Below are 27,140 nucleotides of genomic sequence, written 5' to 3' on the forward strand. Positions count from 1 at the left end.
TCCGGTTCACGCGGACTTTAAATAAACCGATTCCATGACGTCATATGTGTGCGCCGGCGCAGAATTGTGACTAAAGCGGAATCCTGGAACAAACACGAACGTTGGGACAACGTGATTTGCCAATGACAGCCGAGAGTGCTGACCACTGAGAAACTACTGAAGTTTTCGTTCATCGGTATTTATCTGTTCTTCCGATCTATCTTTCGAAACAGTAGAGTGTCGCGTGTGCTGTTCGTTACAGATGCATGTTTGCAGTGTGCTGTCTGGTGAATCAGTTAACGTTAGCTGTTTGGCTACTTACTCTCTTAGCATATCTCAAGAGAATTAGCCCCGAACACTTACTTGTGTTTTTAGATAATTTATTACATTATACACAGACAGTATGTTTCCTCTTTAAATGGACACAGTCTGTATCGCACTTTAATTAATTCACATGGAAAACAAGACTTAAAGCAACAGTTCACCCAAAAATCTAACTTATGTCTTCATTTAACGTTACTCACCCTTATGTTTTTCCAAACCCTTATGACTCATTGTCTAATTATGTTATGCATGTTATGCACTTTTGACTTTCATAACATCTTGTTGTTGTTGGATTTTGCACACAATGAAAGTGAATGGTGACTGCTCAATGAGCGGACATTCTGCCTAATATCACTGTTTGAAAATGCCCATAAATGTTCGGAACAACGCGAGGGTGAATAAATAATCACAGGATTTTAATTTGGGGCCTTTGAAACGGTTTATGACTTTGTTTTGATTGCTGTTTGTGGTGTCATGTGCAATCTGTCTTGTTGCAGAAAGAATGGCGCTGAATAAATCCATGCATCCTCGAAACCGTTATAAGGATAAACCTCCAGACTTTGTGTATCTGGCCTCTAAATATCCAGAATTCCAGAAGCACGTGCAGACCACACTGACCAGCAGAGTGATGTAAGTCATGTTGCGTTTTAGCATTTTTTTAAGGTGTCATATGACTTGCTAGAGGAATTATGACATAAAACATAAAGTGTTGTTCTGTTCTAACATTGTGAAGGAAAGAAAGAAACTGATCTGTCTCAAATGACACAATTTTTTTTATCTGTGATTTGCACATATTTACCTTTTAGTGCAACATGATATTAATTTACAGATCTCGGACCAAACAATTTATTTATTTATAATTTATATAGATTTTAAATGGTTTTGAAAGAAGTCACCAAGACTGCAATTATTTGATCAAAAACAGTAATATTGTGAAATATTATCACAATTTAAAATGTCTGCTTTCTATTTTTATATATTTTAAATTTATTCCTGTGATGTCAAAGCTGAATTTTCAGCATCATTACCCCAGTCTTCAGTGTCACATGATCCTTCAGAAATCATTCTAATATGCTGTTTTGCTGCTCAAGAAACATTTCTTATTATTATAAATGTTGAAAGCAGATGTGCTGCATAACATTTTTGTGGAAAGCTTGATACATTTTTTTTCTGGATTCTTTGAGGAATAGAAAGTTCAAAAAGAAAAACAATTATTTTAAATATAAATATTTTCTAGCATTTAAATGTCTTTACTGTCACTTTTGAGTTTAATGCATTCTTGCTGAGTAAAACTATTAATTTCTCCAGATAAATTTTTTTTGTTTTTGTTTTTTGTTTTTTTTCAGACACTACATTTGACAAAAGTAAAGATTTACCACATTTATGATATTTTTAAAAATGATTTTCCAGTAATGGTTAAATCCCACCCTACATATTTTTTTCCTGCTATGACTTTAAACTTTCACAGAAGAAAATATGTTAATATTAATAACATTACAAACATCATCTTTCTTTAAAGTACCAATCACACTTTATCTCCCACAAACAGGCACTCTGTCCCTAATAAATTCATTAATATAAATTATAGATCATACTTAATGCCCACAAACTGGTATGTGATGTCTGCTAGGTTGCATGTAGTCTCAGAGGAGTCAGTCAGCAGACTTCTGCTTTGGCTTTGTAAAGGGAGATGAGTTATTTGTGGATCAATAATCACATTGGCGCAGTATTTTAGGTCTGTCCCATTGAAGCGGCTGCTATGATTGGATGAGCTTCCTGCTGTGACTGTCGATACACAGCAGCGCATCCAGGGCTCCAGGGGAGGGACTGTTGTCAGAAAATGAACTTGACAAGCAGCACTCCTCTCTGGGAAAATTGCCTGTTTTTCCCCTCTCTCCTCATCGTCTTTCATTTTTTTAGCCCCACTTGCAAGATTAGTTTTCGGTCTAATGGGAATCATCTTGAGCAAACGCCCTAAAGTCATGTCTGAGGCTGATCATCTTGCTTTTTTTTTTGCCAAGTCTCCATATTTCCAGTCAGTCCCACTTGGTTGTGCACCGTTACTGTTGACCTTGCCAAGAGGTGTGCGGTTCTCTCTCTACTGAGCGAAACGTCCCAGTGGTTTCAGAGGTAGTACATGCAAATCAGCCACTGTGCCTACAGGGTTTCAGCTTAAAGAAACAGCCGATGTTCAGCTCAGTGAAGTCTTGACTGGAGCTAAGATTTCAGCCTCTGGTAGTTTTAACGCTTGAGGTGCCAAGGCGCAGTATTTCAGATCTCTTGGGTATTCTTTCTTTTTGCCCCAGCCCAGGTCTCTGGAAACTCTCCACAGTCTTAGCCAAGCCTGAGGGTTTATATCACACACAAAAGTTTTCACAGACTCAGCCTCCATCGTTATTTTACTGATTGTTTTGGACTCATTTTGGCAGCTGAAAGAAAGACTGCCGTGATTATGCATGCATGAGAGGAAGCAGGAATCTCGGATGCTCCTTTTTGATACTGGGCTGTTTCCTGCCCATATCTATGGGAAAGCACTGCAGATGTGCACTACAGAGCTGTAGAGTGGCAGGTGGAAGGGGCACAAACGCATCCTGGAGCGGAAGAAAGCCTCAAATGTTTGAGGGCTGAAGGGCGGGAGCTTGTAATTGGGACACAGAAATATGAAATATGTCAGGCAGTGTGTGTGGGAGTGACGGTGACTGTGTTTCAGAGTATTGTGTCTGATCGTTGACTTTTGATCATCGTGGAACTGAGAAAAGACATTGAATAGTGGCTGACCAATAGGGTTTTTTTCAATAGGGGAGATGTCTGCATCTGGAGATCAAGGTGGATGATATAAAACTATTCACCCAAAAATGAAAATTCATTTACTCACCCAAGTTGGTCTAAACCTGTATGTGTTTCTTTCATCTGTTGAACACAAAAGAAGATATTTTGAAGAATGTTTGTATTGAAGCATTTGATGGTAGCCATTGTCTTCCATAGTATTTTTTTCTATACTGTGGAAGTCAATGGCTACCGTCAACTGTAGCCAGTGTAATTTATTCCTGTGATGGCAAAGCTGAATTTTCAGCATAATTTCTCCAGTCTTCAGTGTCACATGATCCTTCAGAAATCATTCATATATGCTGATTTGCTGCTCAAGAAACATTTTGTGTTATTATCAATGTTTAAAACGGTTCAAAATTTCGATTAACATTTTTTTGGGAACCATGATTAAAAAAAAATTCGGGATTCTTTGATGAATAGAAAGTTAAAAAGAACAATATTTATTCGAAATAAAAAATATTTTGTAACATTATAAATGTCTTTACTGTCATTTTGCAGTACTGTCATTATGTCTTTACACATGTGTCCTTGCTGAATAAAATAATTAATTTCTTACAAAAAAAAACTTGCTGACCACTGAACATTAAATTAAATTGTCTGATAACATACACTACCATTTAAAAGACATATTTAATGTTTAAATTAACATATTTATTAGGGATGCACCGATGTATCGGCCGCCGATATTTATCGGCCGATTTTTCTTAAATTTACAACCATCGGCATATCGGCTATATAAGGAAAAAGGCCGATATAACAAACCGATGGTTTATTAATTAACTGAGTGAAGGCACTGAGCTGTATAATGTCTGTTGCATAATCCTAGCGCTGCTGTCTGCACTTTAATGCTAATCAAATAAGAAAAGATCGCACACTATTCTTGACTAAATAACTTTTGTAACTTTCATAAGTGTAGCGGACCTCATCTGAATGATGACCAAAACTTTACTGATGTTTTATTAAGTTTATTGTGTCCTTTTTCACTCCAAAAAAATCACCATAAGAGCTAAACAAAACACAGTATGAGAAGTGCACATTAAACTCTCTCAGTTGCATTATCATCAACATACAGCGAATTACACAAACCACTTATTACAACTAACAGTAAACAAATATATACAGATCTCATGCCTTTTCGGGGGGTGCTTAATAAACTGACAAACTTTAAATCCGAAGGACACGCAGTTCTTTCATTAGCTCCGTAGACTAGAAAACCCGTCAAAATAAGAGTCACGTCTTAGTGAAGGAGATTTCATATTTAAACTTACAAAAAATATTAAAATGTATACAAAAACAAATTAGAAGATTAATCATAATAAAGGATGTTACAATAAATAAGGATTAATATGTATTTAATTTATACAGTGAAGTGATATTTTACATTTGTTTACTTTATTTCTGTATCTGAAAACTGTTAAACCTACCTAAAAAGCACTGTTTATTTAATATGTATCTTTGTTCTGTTGTATTTATGTAGGCCTGCTGAATGTTAAATGGATCCAATCCATGTTCATTAGAAATTATTTGATGATGCAGCAATAAAACTGCTAGTATAATTTAATGCAGGTGTTTTTGAACTTTGCTGATTTAAAACAAAATACTATCTATTTTGATGCCAAAATTTCAAATAAGAGAGGAAGTGACAAATATCGGTATCGGAATCGGCCAATAAGTGTTTGTTAAAATCGGTATCGGTATCGGCCCCAAAAAATCCTATCGGTGCATCCCTAATATTTATATGTAACATGCACCACATTGCTGCAGGAAAATAAAAATATTATTTATTTTTCATAACATCTTATAAAATATTTTGAAACAATTAATCGAACAATATGAACTTGATAAAAAACAAATATATTAAAAAAAATATATACTTTAGAGAGCAGCTTCTCCTTGATTTTATTCTGTGATACTTTTATAATTTTTTATTTCTTTTTTAAATGATAAATCTGTCAAATATGAGTCATTCAGGTTTTCTGGCTTTGAATGAGGCATGAGACTCTATGGTGTTTTATTTGTGTGTTGTTTTATATTGTTTTTTGTATTGTTGCATATAATAATATCACAAGGAGAGCTGCAGTTGGCCTGTCTTCCCTCGCCCACAGCTCTGATCCTGTCTGGTCACGTCAAATTTCCTTAGCAGGAGAAGTCATTATAGTGTGACACAGAGAGAGAGAGAGAGAGAGAGAGAGAGAGAGAGAGAGAGAAATGTGTGCTTCAGAGAAGCAGAGGAACAAAAGCGATCTGGGCTATAGAGTCATGTGCTCACAGCCCCAGACTGTATTGACGTCTGTGCAGCTGGAGAGGCTCAGTTAGTGTGTCCATCTTTCTGCTGGCTTTTCTCTCAGATGTGCTGTCAGGTCTGGCCGTGGAGCCTCTTTTTTGAAGATGTGGCTTGAAAAGAGCCCCGTGTTTCCTCACCCTTTGATTTCTAATGATGGTTATGAAAATTCTAATAACACCCCTGGAGCTGTTCGCCTCTGTGGTCTAATTAGCAGGGCTGGCCAGCCTGTCCACCACAAACACCCTCCTCTGTTAGCGTTGTTTCTTCTTCTGGTCTACAAATCTGTGCTTTGTCCTTTTGCTAGTGCACATATAGAGCATACAGATCTCTCTTTATCTTTAACTTTTTAACTCTATGTTGCCATATGAATGATTTTTGATTACAGGTGATTATTTATTGTTTATCATTCTATATTGGATATCATATATTATCTGATATTGGATATTTAAATGTGCCTAATTATTTTGACTATTTGTACATTTGATAATTTTAGTTAATATAACACTGTTAAATGTAGTCTTTAGCAAATCTCAAAATGAACATATATGTTGTATACTGAACAATGTTTTGATTCCTAAATTTTTTAGTGTTTATTTTTTATAATAATTTTATTTGTTTTGTCAATTCATTGCTAATTTTGGTATTTTTATACATTATAATGTTGTGATTTAATTCAATCTAAGTTCTAAATTTAATTCAAATTATTTTAGTTTTTAGTGTTTTTTTTTTTTTAATTATTTTAAAAATTATTATTTTTATTTTATGTCAATACATTGCTAATTTTGATATTAAGTATCAAGGACTTTAAATGCACAAAACTAAAGACTTGCAGTTAAAGGGGACATCGGATGACCATTTGTCTTCATGTAATGTCTGTAACATACTTTGGTTAAAATTCCTCAATGGTCGTGTAAAACAACACCCTTTTTACCTTGTCAAAAACAGCTCTGTTTACAGTGACCCATTTCGGTGCATGTCTCTTTAAATGATAATGAGCTACTGCTCACCCCGCCCCTCTCTTCCATTTTTGTGTATTCGGTGGCGCGTTGTCATCAATGTTCACTTTTACATCCAACTACAAAACATCTGCATTGCTTACGAGACATCGTTGTCGCTACAGCTGCTCGAGCACGGAGAAAGTGGTGGACAGCGTACAACTGGCTGAGGGCGGAAATATACTAATACGGGACAGTCCGTCAGCGGTCGTGGGCAGGGCCTGAGCAGTATGATGTCATACTGCTCAGAAAATCAAAACGGCTTGATAATTGAGACCTTTCAGGTTTTTGGGGATTAAAAAAAAGGAGTGAATGGATTTGTATCAATGTAGGGTGGTTGTGTCCACACACTGCTAAGACATTTATATACAAACATCATGTAAAAGTGAATTTTGCATCCGATGTCCCCTTTAAATGGGTGAGATGTGAATTAAATTCTGATTGATTCAGTTCAGTTCAGTGAAGGATTTGTCAGAGTGTTTCAAACTGAAGTTAAGAGTCTTTTTGAGTGATTCATGAAGAGAATCGGCTCTTAAGAACCATCTGTTCATGAATCGGACTAGGCTGGTCATGCTGTATGTTTGTTAATGGGTGCAGTTGTGCAGTTTGCACAATAGAAAGACGTGTTGTCTTTGCGTTACTAATTCAACTAATTTTACATTAATACAGTTCTGAATAGAAGCTCAGAACTTAAATGAAATATTCTTTTCGCAGTGGTGCTGCAGATTTAGCTGAATAGTGGTGTTTTTTGGACCAGTGGTCTGTGGTCATGAAATGTGCTGCATAAACGCCTGACCAGCTCAGATCGTCATTTGTTCCTCATGACTTATGCATGATTGATCACTTTGATCAAGCCAGCATCGGCCACGTTCATCCAGGTGGATTTAGTTAACACAAATCTGGGTCAGATGCAACCAAAATAAGCACATCTGAAATGACCACATTGGTCTTATCTGTGAAAGAGGCTTTGTTCAGTTACATTTAAATAAAATGTACTGTTTTATATTCATTTCCTTTTTTTTATATCTCTTGGCATTGATTGCTAAAGAATTGTTACATTTAGGATTTCTGCACTGGAGTCTGTCTTTTAGGAATCATTTGGAGATTTCATCTGCACTATATTTTAGTCAGGTGAGCCGAGTCCAGGACAAATGTCTGGAGTTGTTTATGGCTCGTGTGTATGCACATACATGTGCGTTTGAGTGGTCTGAAGTATCAACTGGAGGAAACGACATTGTTTTAATGTAAATGAATTCTGCAGCAGGTGTTAGTTTGACACATATTTGCATGTTTGGGGTTTTTTTTATATATAAAACTGTAAATCTTTCTGCCATCTGCAGCAGGTGTACGTTACAGCACACTTACCATTCAAAACTGTCCCAGACCATATGCTCCTCATCTCTCTCTCTCTCATTCACACATACACTCTCTCTTGCTCACTCTCTCTGTCTGATTATGCACTGAATGCAGTACTAGTTTACTGAATTCTGCACAGTAAAACACTGTATATTGCATACTAATTTTAAAAATAGTATGTGAAATCAAATGTATTATTCAAACATTTAAAATTGCATAATTTTGCATATTTAATTTAGTAGGTGCATCCAGATAATATTTAAAAAATAATAATAAAAACATTTAATTGTGCATGCTTATTTCCCATATTTTGCATTTAGATTACATTCACTTAAAGTTAATCTTTAAAAAATAATTTTAAAACACTATAACTGTAAATGTAATATTTTGCAGACATTAAAATATAATATTTTTTATAATGTAAATGTCATATTTTGCAGACAAAATATGGGGAATTAATATCCATTTTTCATACTGTACATTATAAAGTTGTGATGGCTAAATTTACTTGTAGCATTTAAAATGAATTTAGTTATTTTATTTTTAGATTAAGAAAGAGAATTTTAATTTACATTTATAGATTTATCTGTATTGATAATTCGAGTGCATGAATCATTTTGTTTAATTGTATCTTTAATTCAGTAGGTGTCATTCAGGTATTATTTAAAAAAAAAAGATGTCTTGCTTTAAATTTGGTGCAGAAATATACTTTTTGTAGAAATATAATGTAATATAACGTGGTGTAGAAATATAATGTCTATTTAAATAATGAGATATTATCTCTGACTGATTCATCACCTTGAAGGTAAAATCAAACACATTACATTGTTGGATATAGTATTTTTGGTGAACTAAACGAAAGTCAGTTTGCATAATGTGCACAGAATTGCAGAAATAGAGTGGTGTATTAGTATCATATTCCGTCTCTTTCTCTTTTTCCTGCATTATGCTTAGAGATTTGCCTGAAACCTAACTGATCTGGTATTTAACCAAAACTTCACCAGTTAGTCCTGCAAGTTAAGATGTGGGATTTGCTGAAATATTAAGTCTTTTATATATATGAATTATAATTAGCTTCTACTTTTCGTCATTCCAGACTCCAGACATTGGCGTGCTGTTAGATAAGCTTCCTTCCATTTCTTTCCTAAGTCTCTCATGCCACAGTTTTGAGGATAGGGTTAATCTGGAAAGAGACACTTACTGAGAGGGATGTGGGTACGACAAGGAATCCTCTCCCCCATCATTTTTCCTCTGCTGCCACTGGAGGAGAAAGATATGAAAGGAGAGGAAAGATTTGGGGTGCAGATGTCATCCAGAGAGAGATGGGATTAGAAGGCATGAACCAGAGAGACGGCGTCCGTCAGTGGCTCGTGGATGACCTGGAAGAAACTAGGGAGCATTAAAAATTCAGAATATAATGTGACATTGTGAAACCCTAAAATGAAAATTCTGTCATTATTATTTACCCACTCATGTTGTTCCAAACCTATACTACTGTTCAGAAGTTTGGGATTGTTTTAATGTTGTTGTATTATTTTTTTTTTTGTATTTTTTAAATATATATTTATAATGTAATTTACGGAGCCCCGCACATGGCATGCAGGAAAAAAATAGTAGGCTAAATCGTGTGTACGATTTACTATTTCGTTCCCTCGATTTATAAATTGTGCGCACGATTTACTAATTTGTTCCCTCGATTTGCTAAATCGTGCACACTATTTATAAATCGAGAGAACGAATTAGTAATTTGTGCACACAATTTAGCAAATCAAGGGAACAAATTAGCAAATCAAGGGAACGAATATAATAATCGTGTGCACGTTTTAGTACATCGATGGAACGAATTAAAATCGTGCGCACGATTTATTTATTTTTTCTTGCATGTCATGTGCGGGGCTCCGTAGTAATTTATTCATGTGGTGGCAAAGCTCACTGTCACATTATCCTTCAGAAATAATTTTAATATGCTGATTTGATGCTCGAGAAACATTTCATTATTATTAGTCTTAAAAACAGTTGTGCTGCTTAATATTTTTGTGGAAACTGTTTTTTTTGTAATTTCTGTCATCATTTATTCACCCTTATGTCATTATAAACTTCTTCTGTGAAACATAAAAGGAGAAAATTAGCAGAATGTCCAATTTGCTCTTTCCCATACAGTGAAAGTGAATGGTTACCACAATTGTTAAAGGGATAGTTCACCCAAAAATGAAAATTATGTCATCATTTACACACCTGTATAACTTCTCTGGAACACAAGATATTTTGAAGAATGTTGGCATCTAAACCATTCCGGTTCCCATTGATTTCCATTGTATAGACAAAAAAATACAATGGGAACTGTTGATAACTGTTTGGATATCAACATTCTTTAAAATATCTTATTTTGTGTTCTGCAGAAGAAAGAAGTGCATACAGGTTTTCAGTTTTCAGTGTTTCATTAAAACATGGTTAAACGGAGCTCTAGAGGTGACCTTGCAGTGATGTTGATGGTGCTGATGGGTAGACCCATGCTGTGCCGTTATGTTAGTCTGGTTGGTTAGAGCAGTGCTTTTGCTTTAGGACTCAGATTTCACATAATTTGCACATCAAACGGCAACCCAACATAGTAAAAATCTTTATTGTGCAATTTTTGGTTTTCAACACTACTGATATGAACCTCCCGTATTGTGACTGCAGTTTTTTTGTGATATTCAAGCTCATTATCATCTCTTACCGAATCTTCTCATTTTAACCTGCTGAAACGTCCTTTTGCAGCATAGAGCACTTTTTTTTTCTCAATTTAGAGTTGTTCATTCCTGTTCATGTCCTCGAGTCAGAGGGTTGCAGTTTCTGATTTTCTCATCCTGGCTCTAATCTGCCCATATACAGTACACACCCACCTCACGTCAGCATCACCATCCTCTCACGCACTAACACACATCCACAGTGCTCGTGCTCCATTAACACGCACTCCTCTGCGGGGCGGGTGAGCTGTAGCAGTTACTGTGGAGACGGCTGGGCTGCGGCACTTGGTCTTCGTCCTGTGAGATGAGCGATTCAAACAGAGGCTAAAAATAGAGGGCAGGATAACGGCTCTCGCGGCCTCATCCTCTGCACACTGATTATGACCTGAAGCATACAAGGTCAGCCACAGTCACGCAGGATCATTTACACACTCTGTGAGGACCAGATGAGCTGCTGGGTCTCCATTGTGTCATATTTGGCCTCCTTTGTAAAATCCATACCTGATTCTTTACAGAGCTGTTGTTTTATTTAATGTTGGCATTTGTGCTTTATTATTGTAGGTAATCCTGTTAAGCGGTAACCATGGAAACCTTCTATGACATCCATATTCATATTTAATTCCCATGATCACATTTTCAAGATTAATAGGCTGGATTAGAACACTGGATTAATTAGGGCTAATGTGTTAATAAATTATAAAGATAGAGGCGTGTTGGATTTTTCACATGAACAGCTGTTGCAGAAATATTTCCTCTCCTGTTGTGCTCTTATTTGTGTTAGAATAAAGAAAAAGAGACAATGTTAGAGTCGTTGTCCACTGATGTTCTTTTGTCTTATTTCCAAAGACGTGTGGTTAATACATGTGGACCGATATGTAGCCTAAATTATCCTAGATTATATTTTGCCTCATCCATTTTTCCTTCTATCCTGACAAGTGCTTCAGTCCCTGCTGCAGAGAAACACCTCCATGCTTTACTGTAGGAATGCTGTTATTTGGATGGTGAGCTGTATTACATTTCCACCGAACATATCGTTTGGTGTTGAGGCCAAATAATTCAATTTTAGTCTCATCTGCCTCAGAATCTTCAAGGTGTGTTTTGGCAAAGCTCAGTCGTGACTGCATGTGGCCTTTGTTGAGGAGTGGCTTTTTTCTTGCAAACCTCTCATACAAGCCACATTTGTGGAGAATTTGTGATGTTGTTGTCACATGCACACAATGACCACTCTTTGTCATAAATTCCTGTAACTGCTTCAGAGTTGCTGTAGGCCTCTTGGTCGCCTCTCTGACCAGTTTCCTCCTGGCTCTTTCATCCAGTTTGGAGTGACGTTCTGATCCAGGGAGGGTCTGTGTTGTACCAAATACCTTCCACTTATAGACTTCACAGTGCTTCTAGGCATTGATAAAGCCTTTGAAATGTATTTGTATCCATCTCCTGACTTGTGCCTGTCCACAACTGTATCCCGGAGATCCGCATCTGTCTTCATTTCAGGCTGCAAAGCAACAAAATGTGATTAATTTTAAAGGGGGTGATTCTTTTCTATACCCACTGTATATGTACATTGTACCACTAGTTAAAATGCTTTTTATTACTGTTTATTCTATTTGTTTTATTTTATTAGATTAGAGTAATGGCTGCTGAAAATTAAGCTTCACCATCAAAGGAATAAGTTACATATATATAAAGAGTTATTTTAAATTATAATAATATCTCAAAATATCTTTTACTCTATTTTTAATCAAATAAAGACTTTTGAACAGTAGCGTATATTTGTCATTTTGTAAAATATTTTAAATCTATTTAAATAAATATTTCTTCCTTTTAAGTCATAACGTTTGTTTGCTTATTTTTTTAATCTTTAAATATTCTGTGTATTTTTATAATCTGGTATGCACACCATTGTATATGTTTGCATTATAATTGTACACTTTAATAGGATTTATTATGCTTGTTGATTTTATAGCCACAGTTGTCAGCCAATGCTATTAACCTGTCAGTAATTTTAGGTTAGCTTAACTTCAGACCTGACTGCCATATCATAGAATCTCCACCTATAGCTGAAAACACAAAACCTTATTGTCTGAACTCTGAAGCATCATATTCCACAATATTAAAAACCACTCCTCTCTGCTTCTTGACCAGTGTCTAACCATTTCATAACTAGACTGCTGACTCCCTCTGGCCTACTATCATCAAGCGGGGTCAAGCGATTAGTCAACAGAAGAGACAGACGGCTGCACGTGAGTGTCCTGCGTAATACTTGTTTATAGATCTGCTGTTGGAATTATTACTTGCTGCTAGGAAGGAATATTTCGTTTTCTGCCTATTTCTACATTATATTTTTGTTTGCGTTTGTATTTTTGATTGCACTTTCTGGTAATTATAATAATTGCCCTCGGCTAAGAAGGAGCGCGTGTAATTTAATTGCTCCCTTCCTGCGTTTAAGTGCGAACTGTAGTTTCGATTTGAGGAATTGCCCTGCTATAGACTATTGGCTGTGCTAATTAGAAGGCGGCCACAGCTGTTTTCACTTTAGTGTCTTAGACTGTGTATTTATCTGATGTCTGTGCGCTGATGCGGAAGCATCAGCGGAAGCGTTCAGGCCTCCTTGTGTAAAGACCAACGAGTGTAAAGACCTGTGACTTTTCCTGCGCGACTTCACCGAGCAACGAAATCGCCAAGGCACTTAAGTACGTTTTTGCTCTTCCCTGTACACACTCTCCTTTTATGTCCTCTCTTTTCAACCTCTATCATGTGTTTCCAAACCATTCCGGTTGTCTCTCGACAACCGAAGCTACTTGACTTCAGCATAAAAAAAAATAATTTTTTTTTAATTCTCTTTATTTATTCCTTCTCTTTCTAGCTTGTACTTATTTGAACAATGTCTAAGAACTTGGTATTACAACCACTTCCTGTGTCTGTTTGCCTCTTTAAGAAGAATAGCTTTATGTATCCCCCAATTGTAAGGCGCTTTGGATAAAAGCGTCTGCTAAATGACTAAATGTAAATGTAAATCATACATTACCCAGAGCCACCAAAATGCTATTCAAATGGCAGATTTGCTGTTTTTTTTTTTCTTGCACATTGTCTTGCATTTTCCCTCCTTAACATATTAACACCTTAAATGTAATATCACAATCATCTGGCTGTTTTGGGCTGAAGCACATCCTTTCTAAATTGATAATGCTTCCTTTAAACCCAGTACAGCCATTACTTAAAGAGCATGTTCTGTCCTTAATGTCGCACAGCCCTTTTGTGAGGTGCTCTTATGCTTAAGGTGGGGTGCAGGTGTTTTTAAAGGCTCTGCAAAATAGCATTTCACACACCATGGCTCTGTTCCACAGCGACCTATCTGTGCGGCTCACATGCACATCTTGCTTCCCTTCGGAGGTGCCAGACATGGTCTGCAGCATGGAGCGTTTAATTACATCTATAGGGGTGTGAACGTACAAAGGAAGGAACCCTAATTACACCTGTCTCACCTTCCTCACTTTTAGAACCGCAGAAATGTGACGTTATTGTGGCTGAATGCTTTAAGATGTACAGTAAGGATTTTGAGAGAAAGGGGAAGATGATTATGAAAGCATTTCTTCCATTAATACATTTTTGCAAATGCAAACCAGCCGCAGCTGCTGCTTCATTGTGTTTCTCGGCATGGATGTTTTTATGATGAGCACTAATGAATTGAGGAGAGTGTATGTGGTGTGTTTTTAAAGATGGCTATTAGCTGATTCCTTTCTGTGTTTTTCTGTCTATTACCCCCCACTAAACCTCATCCCTCCCACAGGCTCAACTTGAAGGACCCCGAGGTTGTTCGGGCTCTCACATGCACCCTGCTGAAAGAGGATTTTGGCCTAACCATCGAGATCCCCCTGGAACGGCTCATCGCCACTGTGCCGCTCCGCCTTAACTACATTCACTGGGTGGAGGACCTGACTGGGGGACAGGGTTTGGCAAGGCAGCTTGTTGGTTTACACACACTCTCTCTCTCACACACACACACACACACACACACACACACACACAGACAGAGGCTGGTGGAGAGTAAGACAGTGCTGGCAGTCACATGCCACCAGATCCTCAGGATTAAAATATCCCACTCCACCACAATCACATCATGGCCGTCCTCAGCCAGCATCTCTGTCCTGTCTCTCTCTAAATACCTAAACAACTGTCCATGTTTACGGATTTTATCAGTAGGGATGGGTCAAAATTGTCGAGAGATGCAAATATAATATAGTTTGAATTCATTCAAATATTTTATTTAATTTGTATTATATTTTAACAATTGTATGTTTGTATATATTAGAATCATATTATCTAGTTTTTTAGATATGCGTGTATTTATTTTTTATAAACCATTAGTTCTGGTCCTTGATTCTGATTGGACAAGATATTTCACCAGTTTCAGCTCTGCAATTTTACATTGTTTGTATCACTTTGCTTTGTCTCTGTGCATTTTATAAAAAATGCAACATTAAAAAAATATATATTTTTATAATTTATTATATGTGTATATGTATATGTATATATGTATATGTATATGTGTGTATATGTATGTGTGTTTTATATGTGTTTGTATGTATATAAAAAAAAAATGTGTCAAGTTGTTTTAAACATGAGTTAAATGTGTAATATGACGCGCTTTAAACTAAATCATAAATTTACGTGGCTTAACTTACTGTCAGATATGTGTTGTTTAATGTTTTTGAGACGCTTTGTCCTCAGCGCACAACTTACGGTTGTATACTTATATTTAGCATAAAAGATTATCTTGACCGCAAGTGAGTCTACGTTTAACTTTGATACAAATGTTTTAAGAAAAAAAGCTATAATTATTGGATTATGCATTGTTTGTAATTATTTGTTCATTTTTTTTATCTTTTAGATTTTTAGTGGTGGTGCTTTGATTAGCATGCAGTCTTTTAGTTGTTGGACAGTTTGCAGATTAAAAACAGAAAAGTCTTGGAAAAGTTGTTTATTTCATCTCCACTGGTGATCATGCATACACTTTCAGATGGTCGTCTGTAGCTGTTGCGTCAGATTGTGTGTGTGATATAGTTGTGGCTCTTCTGATCGGGTTAGATTGCAGATTTGCGACCTTTGCCAGCTCTAGGATGAGATTAGCGGTGTTAGTGTCACACACATGATGAATAGCTCTAAATCTCTTTTATTCAGACCTTATGGGGATCATCTTTGTTTGGTTCTGCTAAATCTCAGTCCATTTTTAAGGCTGCCTGACTGGATAATGGATGGCCAGAGCTGTCCTTTCAGGCAGTTGCTTGCACTTCATATTATCATACTAATACTTAAGAGTTCTAACATTTGTTGGTAAAATTATGCTTGATTAACAATTGCATTTAGAATTAAAATACTATTTTTTACTATTCCGTATATTGTGTGGTGAAAATAACAAAAATATAGCATAAATCTTTGGAATGGCATACAAATTTGTCATGAATTTTGTTTGTATTTATTTGAAATGTAATTAGAACAGGTATTCAGTTCATTTAGTTTAGTCTAGTCATATTTCTATGGCCCTGTGAAATACACACATTCTTCTAATTTCAATAGCCAACATTTGAAAAATAGTTAGGAGCTTTCATTTTACGTTTAAATTTAGTTAAATTTAGTCATATTGCAAGGTCAGTTTTCCTCCCTGTTAACTAGACTCTGATCATTCATTCTGTGCTCAGTTTAGATACAAAATATCTGAAATTGACACAATAACATCATAAGGTATTCATGATTCTTTGAACCGCACTGTTGATCTGAAGTATTGTCACTACATGAAGCATGTGTTTAGGTAAAGACTTGGAGGCAGATCATATTTCATTTGTATTTAAGCTTGTGTAGTGACGGGTTTTGGCTTTGTGCAGGTACTGGTGCTTCCTGTATTTACCCCTTGCTGGGAGCCACTATGAATGGCTGGTTCTTCCTCGCCACAGAAGTGGATGACATCTGCTTTAATTATGCAAAGAAGAACGTTGAGCAAAACCACCTGGCAGAGCTCATTAAAGGTAGGTGTGGTGTGTGTGTGTGTGTGTGATGCAGAGAGAGAGCTTGACAGTTTTATATGTAATTTAACCCACTGAACTGCATAAATGTGTGTGTTGCAGTGGTAAAGGTGCCCCAGAAGACCCTGCTGATGGATGCGCTAAAGGAAGAGTCCATTGTCTACGATTTCTGCATGTGCAATCCTCCTTTCTTTGCCAACCAGTTAGAAGCAAAGGTACATTCAGCTCCAGTGTTTGAACAGATGCTCCAAACAAGAGCTGTAAAACCCCCAGGCTGTTTTCTAGCAGTATCTCACTCTTTGTGCACATGACAATAGCTGTTATCCGTTCTTTCTTCCGCTTCTTCCCCTCTTTTCTGTCTCCTCCGTCAGGGGGTGAATTCGAGGAACTCCCGCAGACCTCCACCCAGCTCCATCAACACTGGGGGGTGACTGAGATCATGGCTGAGGGTGGAGAGCTGGAGTTTGTGAAAAGGATCATCCATGACAGTCTGCAACTAAAGAAGAGGCTTAGGTCTCTCTCACACACACACACACACACACACAATTGCATTAAGGACCAAGTTAATTTATGTAAAGTTCCTTTAAATGTGTGTGTGCGCGTCGGCAGGTGTCCGTAGAGTCAGCCAGACATTCTGATTGGCCCTCTGAGATGCTTCTTCCTCTCTAGCCCCTCAGATCTGTAATTACTGCCAGTCTTCCTCCAGTCTCACTTACTAAATACAACTGTGATTTTGCCTCATGCCAAACAATCTGTGCTATTGAAATCATAATTGTTACTACTTCCTCCTCAGGGCCTGATAACTAAAGTGAATGAATAAACACCCCCTTTCCAAGGCCTGATAGATGCTGGAGTACCCCGTTATTAGACGAGTGTGCCGGGGTGCCACACAGCCTCCCTCCACTCCACTCCACTTCGGAGAACATGTGTGGATATTAAGGCTCTTTAATATTTAATTCCACAGAATAAAACGAATGTCAGGCCCCTTAGGCTCCATATGCAGCGTAATGTGTGTACATCTACACTCCCTCATGCTTGTGGTAGATTGATAACCCCAAACCACCGCCCAACAAAAGTCACTCTACAGCAGAGAGTCCATACATGACTCTCTGTTAGTTGTTAAAATCAGCATGGAGTCAGAATTGGTCTTGTGTATTTTTTTTAAAGGTTCCATGACATGCTGCTTTTTGGATGCTTTTATATAGGCCTAAGTGGTCCCTAGTACTGTATCTGAAGTCTCTTTCCCGAAATTCAGCCTTGGTGCAGAATTTCAGCCACTACGAGCCAGTCCCAAAATGAGCTTTCCTTAGGACGTGCCATTTCTGTGTCTGTAGCTTTAAATGCTAATGAGGAGGAGAGAGGCGGGGCAACTGCCATGCTTCGCTCGTTTGCAAGCCATGATGTCTCTCCAGGAAAAAAAAATATTGCGCTCGCCTCGCACGGTAGTAGCTCATTTTCTCATGGGCGGGCCAAATTCTCTGGGCGGGCAAAGCAGAGAAAGGGGAGGTAACCTTTCCCCGTATGACGACATAAAGGGAAGATTCCAGATTGGGCCATCTGAGCTTTCATTTTCTCAAAGGCAAAGCAGGATACCCAGGGCTCGGTTTACACCTATCGCCATTTCTAGCCACTGGGGGACCATAGGCAGGCTAGGGGAACTCATATTAATGTTAAAAAACCTCATAAAGTGAAATTTTCATGCCATGGGACCTTTAAGTCTAATTGTACACGATTGATTTGGTTATTTTCTGAAGAAAAAATGTAGTTATAACTTGCTCTGCCTCTGTTTTTGACTTTTCAATGACATCAGGCCAAACATATGATTTAATCATCATTTAATATGTTGCCCAAAAATGTTTGTTTTTAAATCACAATTTAAATCCTTCTGCAGTGTGACATTTTTTATTGCAAATATTCAAATTATTCTCAAATGTAATAAGTGCATGCATAATAATTATTTAAAAATTAATGCTGTTTTAGGATTATAAATAATAAAATTGTAAAAGCAAATTAATATTTAAATAGCTATTTAGGAATTTATTGTATGCTACTGTTGTAGGTAATAGTCATTATATATTTTTTAATGTTGCTAAAATATTTTTATCTTTAAAATAGCTAAAATCAGCAGTAATATAATACAAAGGTTAATCCTGTTATAGTTCATCCAGATTTAAATGACTAAAAATTATATATATTATAAAATTATTATATACAATATATTCAATATATATATATATACACAATATATTCAAAAATTTAAAATAGTCTTTCAATTGTTACATGCATAATAAATAAAAAAGAATTATATGTTCAGTAATGTCATATAATTTGTATATAGTGTATATAATACCAGTTGATGGTGATGTAAAAAAGTTTAATAGCAATTAATGATGGATTTGAAGAAGAAATGTTACCGTTGGGATACATCAAAATGCTCTTGAAAGTGAACTTGACCTTCAACCAGTACATTCTGCTCACAAATCTGTCTGTCCTCCATAACGAACAAATTAGTGTTTGCGTCAGGCTATATACCACAATCCAGTCAGTGGATAAAATCAAGTCTTGCCCTACATTTACTTACTAAATTTCCTGTTTGACTCATAAATGTCACATTTTGGAGATAAAATGGGTTGTGAACATGCTATATGCTGACCTTTATGATATTCCTCAGTGATTAAAAGCAGGATTCTGTCAAGAGTTGAGCACCAATCAATTATGCATAAACCGTCTTATCCTCCCACTCTCTGTGGGCACTGGCTGATGAAGCCTCATCTTTTTTTATAATGGTGGATACTCATTGATTTTTGTCTCATGCGCAGCTTCAAAGCCCTCTGTCAAGGTGGGGTATTTAATTAAACATCGAGCCTCATATCTTAAAAATATAAAGAGTAGCCCAACTGACCGTTCCCACAGAGCGAGCCCATATTCAACTCACGGCTCTGCGTCCTGCAGTTTATTTGATGTGCTCTCTTGGATCAGGTGTCCAGGTTGGTGGTTTCACAAGCCCTTTTTTCTGTTTACAGGTGGTACAGTTGCATGCTGGGAAAGAAGTGTAGCCTGGCACCTTTGAAAGATGAGCTGCAGAAACAAGGGGTGAGTTTTGCTTGGACCACTGCGTGTGTGTGTTTTGCCTCTCAGATCTTTCTAGATAAATGAGTGGGCATTTCCCCAAGACTTCAGGTTAATGAGTTTCTCTAGCGTGGCCTACCACGACAGGGAGCGTTAATGGAGTAGATTTCATTAGTTCATTAGCATCATTAGCTCCCGCGTCACCCCTCCAGCTCCTCTCGGTTACCTCCGCCTGTTTCTGTACAGTCAGAACGCTGTGATATCTGTGAATGAAAGGCATTCGCCTTGCTCACAGGTTATTAGTCTGGTGTCAGTCTGCTCGCCTCAGGCCTGATGTGTGGTTTGATTCATCTGAAGGTGTCAGAGTCCCGTCACCCCTCATCAGAGTCATCGTTCTCCTGGCTAACGTCCAGCAGACGGGGCCGCTTCCTCCTCTCGCCACTGTGGCTGTAATTAATATGCTAATCAGGTTCTTTCTCTCATTCTCGTTCGCCCTCTCACTTTCCCCTCTCCTTTTTCTCTGCTTTTATCTGTTGTTTGAATGCCCTCTGCCTGCAAAGGTCAAACCCGAGTGGTGTTTTTTTACTGAAGAGCAGTGGGATTTGATTTCACCCTATAGTTCACCCCTAACACCCACATATATGTTAAAACACAACTCCCCACTGTGTAATGGCAGGTCTGTAATTCTCTGTTTAAGCCTTCGGGGAAAGGGGGTCTGGTGTCGGTCATACACTATGCACATATACGTGTTTATATTGTTTTATGCAAGTTATTTTATATAAGCCCTTTTCAGTCTTACCATTTTTTTGCATTTTGACATTTTGCAAGCACATTTAATCCTTCTCTGCCAAACATCTGTAAACTACTATGATGTAAAATGTATCTTATTACTACAATGCAAAATAAATAAGTAAATAATTTTTTTAATATTTATATTTATATTCAAATTTATATAAATATTTTTGGAAGGACTGATATTAAAAACTGATAAATGGCCAATATTAAAATTATATACTATTTTACATAATTTATTTTAGTTTTTATTTTTCAATTTTAAATGTTACCAGTAAATTTAGCCATCACTACATTATACAGTATGAAAATTTATATTAATTTTGGTATTTGCAAATTTAAATTACATTGAAATGAATGGGTTTTAAAAGTTTTTTTTTTTATTATTACGAGTGAGCATTAAATTATGGCAAAGGTAATCTAAATATAAAAATATGTGAAATGATTATGAACATTTAAATATCCAATATCCATAATACTGATCAATTAAAAGAATCTGTAACATCAGCAGATAACTGATATGAAACCGATATTGTGCAACCCTAATTGTAAAGAACAAGTGTAGACATATATCTTTGGTAGTATTTGTTGTACTGAATTATGCCTGTTGTACATAAATGATGCAAATAAAAATTAATTGCTAATAAAGATTTACATTTTTAAAAAGTCATTGTGTCTGGACAGAAAGTATTATAGAAATGACAGTAAAGTTATTTCGCTTTACAGTAATGTGAATTTGGGAGGGAAATGTGCTTCATTGTCATGAAAATGTCACAATGCAGTCCTAAAAATAATCCTTTCTTTGTGCAAAATGTTTTTTTTATTTCTAATATCTTTAATATAACCCAGACTTCTCTTGACAGTTCCACTGCCTATTTTGTGTTTGAATCACCATTAATGAGATCCTCATCATCTTTTGTTCTTTCACAGGTACCCAAAGTAACACACACCGAGTTCTGTCAGGGTCGGACCATGCGCTGGGCCCTGGCTTGGAGTTTCTATGACGACGTACCTGTGCCTGTAAGCTCTAAGCACTTCCTGCATTAACTTATAGTCAGCAGAGAGTGTTTGCCTCAGTTTAGAATCTGCTAGTCCTCACATAGCCCATGCATCCAGTCTGTTTGATGCGTTTGTGTGTGGGAAAGCAACACCTGCTGAATATTCACTGGGCTCAGCCCTCTTTTTAATAATGCATCTTTAGCCCATTCCATCAGATACACTTGACCTGCTTCCTAAAGCACAGTGCAGCTCCTTCTTAGCAACAGTTGCCCCGACAGGGTGACTGTGCTATATAGTCACGCACTTCAGAAGGGAAAAAAGGGCTATAAAAGGGGGGGAAAAGGTGGAGAGAATGGAGAAGGGGGCGGCAGGATGATTTGTTATGGTCTTTCAGGAGAATTCCCCAAGTCCCAGATGCCTTTTTCCTCACAAGCACTTGAGCAGAAAGATTGGCCTACATTTCTGTCTGCGAGCCGCTCCATCATCAGCCAGCATACAGCAGATCTCTGGAGCAATACGGACAAGTCTAGATCTGGATGGCACCCACAGCCTTCTGTGCTTTATTCGCTCTCTCCCATTCGTGCCGTCTCGGTTTTTCCACTTCCTGTGTCCATTCTTCTTCTCTGAAGCCAGCTGAGCCCCATTAGCAGAGCGCACAGAAGCCAGATCAGTCTCTTTGACAGTTAGATCTTCAATCCAGACGTGAAATGTATTGCACGAGAGGTAAGGGGTACAGCGAAGACTGACACAAAAGGTAGGGTTTGAAAAGGACCCTGCTGTGCTGAAAGCGTGCCTAGGATATGAGGCTGTTGAAGCAGTGGATTTACAGTGAGGGGGGCGGAAGCTGAGGGGTCAAAGGTCATCTGGCAGGAAGAAGCACTGGAGGAAGTATAAAGTGGGACAGAATGAGGCCGGTTGTCAGCATCTGTGGATAATTGTGGCACTCATCTGCTCGTGTTCAATAATTGAATAATGACCTTTCAGCTCAGTCTCAGTGCGGTTAAAATCCCAAGGCTCACGATTGTTGTTTTTTTTCTTGATGTGTCTGAAGCCACTCCAGACACATCAAGAGGCTCGGTGTTGAGAGCGGAAGCCGTTTTACGCAGGATCTACTCAACTTGCTTAGAGCAAATGTGTGGTGGATAAATAATGGACTGAGTGGAGAGGGTTATAATTCACGGTGAAGAGGGGATAAAAGCAGTGCATCGCTCTGATTAAGACTGATAGAAATTAATTAAGAAGGAGCGTGTGGATCGATGCGCGTGTCCGTCTGTTTTCATCTATTATGTGCTCATCACAGATGGGTAGATATGCTCTGAGCCATGTTTTTGCACTTTTTGACAATGTGTAAAATATCACGCTTAATACATCGGAGACAAAACACTGTACAGGTGCATCTCAATAAATTAGAATGTCATGGAAAAGTTCGATGCTGCTAGTCTGATCATATTTAGATTCATCGCAGTATTTAGTCATTACAGAGAATTACTGCGGCCTCAGAGTTCTTTAATATTCATGTGAATTTTTGGTCTGCTTTTGTTCATAGATTTTGCTTACTGGGATGTGATTTTGTCATGCTTAGTAGAGTTTGACAACTTAAAGTCAGAAAACGGCGCCCCCTTGTGTTGTAGAAGGATGCTGGACTGCATGGGGAACCGCCTTAATGTTAAATCTTAAAATCTGGCAAAAAATCAGCTAAGGACAAAAAAAAAGAAAACCTGTTTTTTTTCTACCATTCAATATGATGTTGATGATGATAATCTTTTTTTATTATTATTCAGATTTTTTATTTTATTTAAATTCAAATAAAATTATGAAAAGAAACTGAAACAATCAAAGAAAAATATTACTACTGCAATATGTTTGTACTATAAAAAAAATTGTAACAACAATAATAATCATTATTTATTATTATTATTATTATTATTGCTATTATTGATAAATAAATTGGATTTAGTATTTAAATTCTAAAAATTAAACCATTAAGAATTAAATAAATTGTCCTGTAAAAAAAGGATATGATAATAGTAATAATAATTTAACTTTCATAATAGCTTTAATAATAAAGCTTCTCTTTTGTTGACAACAGATTTATAAATGATTCTTATTACAAATTTAGGAAGATTTAGCTTCTGCAGTGCTGTCAGAAGCTATGCACACATTAAATAAATCTTATCTTTAATGTATATGAAAAGGCCGCAGTTTTTTTACTTGAGTTTTACGTGAGTCATACCTCAGTTTGGGAAATATGAATATACATATAAATACGAAAAAACATCCCTATAAAATGTTTGCGACTGTCCAAGAATGAAGCGTTAATAATGTCAAATTAATGCATTAAACATATTAATACATATTTAATATCTTAATTAACTCTTCTTTTCTACCAAAGTGTTTTAATACTAGGGCTTGGGCGACATCCTCCTGGTTTTGCCCCCTGACAATGAGAGTGGCCCTGTGTGAAACCATCATTTAAGCGCTGTCTGCTGAGACATGACAAATTTAACAAATGGCAGAACCAGCAACTTCAGCACAGGGAGTTATTCAGACACTATAACTAGCTGACTGTCCCTAAATCCAGTTAGCTTAATGTAGTTTATCTTATACGAGGAAGATAGTTAAGATGTATGGTCTAGTGTGTGCTAAATGTGTTGCTTATTCCGACAGGACAGAAGCAGTGGGGTGTTGAATAGAGTAAGATCCTGTGATGGATGCCAGATTATGGGTAGATGATGGGTGTGGTGTTTTTCGATACTGAGGGGGTCGGTCTGTTGGCTTGTGATGAGTCATGTTGTCTATTTATCTGCTCTAACAACAGATGCTCTGTTAGAGGAGCAGAGAGACATGTGACTGAAGCAATGCTCATGAATCCACTATGAGGAGAGCTGATACGTCAAATATGACTGCTGTGTCTCAGTAGGACATGATTCATTGATTACATTACATCATAAATTACTCTAAATACAAGATGACTCAAACTACACTGAGCTGCTCAGGTCCTCAGACTCATTATTAGTTTCTATGGGCAGTTTTGTTGTTGACATTTATTCACTGCATTCATTCATGAATATATTCTTTAGCAAAATATGCGGAAAACAAAAATGCTATGGTATTGGTAACACTCAAGCAGAAATATTTATAGAGACTGGAACCCAGCTATCTTTAATGTGGAAGCCAATTTGCTTAATTTTTGTTATGTAATATTTTCAACTTTAATTATGAGTAATTACAAGTTTGGCAAATAACTATATAAAACAGTGTTATTTTAGTATTATTTATATACCATTAATTGTTAAGATTTTGAATGAGCTTTTTTTTGTTTTTAGCTTGCATTTTAGTTTTAAAATGAGTTTTAAATATTTTTTAAATTAGTTGTTTTTTAAAACATTTTTGTAATTTTGTTATGTGCTTTTGTCATTTTCATTTATTTAGTTTTAGCTTTATGTATTTTAGTTTTAGTAATTTTAGTAATTCAGCTTAAACTTATTTTAATTTTAGTTGCCATGGCAACATTTTTTCAAGTTTTCATTTAATTTCAGATTTTATTTGATAAACATGAGTGCCACTAGAACTCCAGATAGTTCATTGAAATCACTGAAGGCCAAGGTGAACTTTGTGTTTTGCTGCCATCTATTGGCCACCTTTACTAAAACATATTAAGAACTCCTGAGATTCCTGAATTAAGTTGACCTCCTTGTTCTGTAACAAACGTCCCTCAATGACATTGGTATGTGAGGTTACAGCTATCCTTTAAGTAAAATTACACGTTTTTTATCTTTATTTTTAAGGGTGCAGACCTCTTATGTGTAAACTGACATGTAAACACTAAAGTTAACTAACAAAAACTGATTTCCTTCTAAATTTCTCTCAGTGTCCTCCCTGTAAGAGGCGTAAGCTGGAGAAAGCCCGTAAGGCCCTCACCTTCACTGTACTGAAGCCCAGTGTGACGGAGCTCCAGACGCAGGCGCCCAGCATCAGCTGCACCAACACCAGCCCCACAGAGAGTGTGTCTGCCTGGCTGGAGAAGATCCTCACAGACCTGAAGGTAAACAGAAAGAGGAAAATGGATATTCAGACATCAGTGTGTTGATTTACATTTATTTTATCAGGGATAAGTGGTAAGTTAAGTACAACAACAACAAAAAAGATATAATAATAATAATAATAATAATAATAATAAATAGATAAATAAATAATAATTTATTATTATTAGAATATATTATTATTATAATAATTGTTGTTATTAACATTAATAATAATGATATAACTACCATTAATTATAATAACAGTAATTGTTACTATTATTATTTTAGGTTCTGCTTATTATTATTATTATTATTATTATTATTAAATAATTAACAAAATAAAAATCATTATTTTGTTAGTTATGCAATAATAATAATAAAATAATAATTATTATTAATAATATCAATAACAATTGTTATTAGTAGTAGTATTGTTGTTGTTATTGTTATTATTTTAATGTTATTTAGCAGACAGTCTGTTCCAAAGCGACTTGCTGTAGGCTTAATGTAGGGACAGTGGCTGATACAAATGTTCAACATTAAACTTCTCATCTTCAGGTACTTCATAAGCGGGTTCCTTGTGGAGAGGCGGAGCTCAACCTCTTCCTGACAGCAGTGGAGAACACCTGGATCCATGTGCGGCAGAAGAGACGAGAACAGGGACGACATCTCCGAGAGCTCCCTAGAGCACAACCGACCTCCACCTGTAGCACAGATGCCTCCGCTCCATCTGTCCCTGACACAGACGCTCCAACACCAGCACCAGAGGAACCCACAGCAGAGGGCAGCAGCGCGAAGGAGAGGGATGAGCAGCAAGACCCAGAGAAAGGTGCCAACTTCCCAATGGATTCCCCCACCGAACCAAAGGAGGCGGCCGTTGGCGATCCTCAAAACCCAGAGACAGTACAGTGCTTTCTCTTCAAGTGCCTGGTGACTGTGAAGGAAGAAGAGAACGATGTGGTGGTGGAGATGCATTGGGTGGAAGGGCAGAATAAAGATCTGATGAACCAGCTCTGCACTTGTTTGAAGAACTCTCTCTTTCGACAGGTAGCCAAACCTACCTAACACCACACAGAGCTTTCCTCCCCACCTTCCAACACAGATTCAGCACTTACCACTGTCCAAAGTGCTGTGAACCATACAACTGGTAAAGCTGTAAATTAACCAAAACTCCAGATTGACAGATGTTTTATTAACCACTGATCGATGTTGTGATCAGACCTTTTATTATGTTTGCAATAAAATATTTTAAACATTTTTGTTGTTAGTATTTTTGTTACTTTGGTTAAATGCACACTAATTAATTAATTTTATTTAGGATGTTATTATTTATTTTAGAGATATTTGTTTTTTTTATTTATATTTTTTTATTGTAAATATTAAAGCTTGGCAATAATGTATTATAATAATATGACAATTTTCTTAAGGTCACGATGAAATGGAAGTAGCGACAGGTCTGTTGATGAATTATTGAAAAAGAAAAAGTCAGGTGCGGACTTGGTTCTGTACATCTGTTATTGATTTGATTTCACCGGAAGATGTGGTTTTGACATTGAGGTCAAAAATTTTGCTAAAAATTAAACGTGTGGATGAATTGTTCACACTGAAATCTGTAATATGCATTTAGAAAATAGGTATATATTTCATTTTATGCTGATTTTAAAGATATATGAATGGATCCACTGTTTAGATTTTTTTTACTTGACACAATTTTCTGCTGAACAATATTGCTTTGGATTAGATTT

At 36.7% G+C, this 27,140-nt stretch overlaps 1 pseudogene; it reads left to right on the forward strand.

Annotated features, from left to right (window-relative positions):
* Positions 1-88: 88 nt before the first annotated feature.
* LOC107690415 (methyltransferase-like protein 16) lies at positions 89-26,650 on the forward strand (annotated as a pseudogene).
* The last annotated feature ends 490 nt before the right edge of the window (positions 26,651-27,140 follow it).

Source organism: Sinocyclocheilus anshuiensis, unplaced genomic scaffold (assembly GCF_001515605.1).
Source record: "Sinocyclocheilus anshuiensis isolate Anshui unplaced genomic scaffold, SAMN03320099.WGS_v1.1 scaffold1455, whole genome shotgun sequence".
Classification (NCBI taxonomy): Eukaryota; Metazoa; Chordata; class Actinopteri; order Cypriniformes; family Cyprinidae; genus Sinocyclocheilus; species Sinocyclocheilus anshuiensis.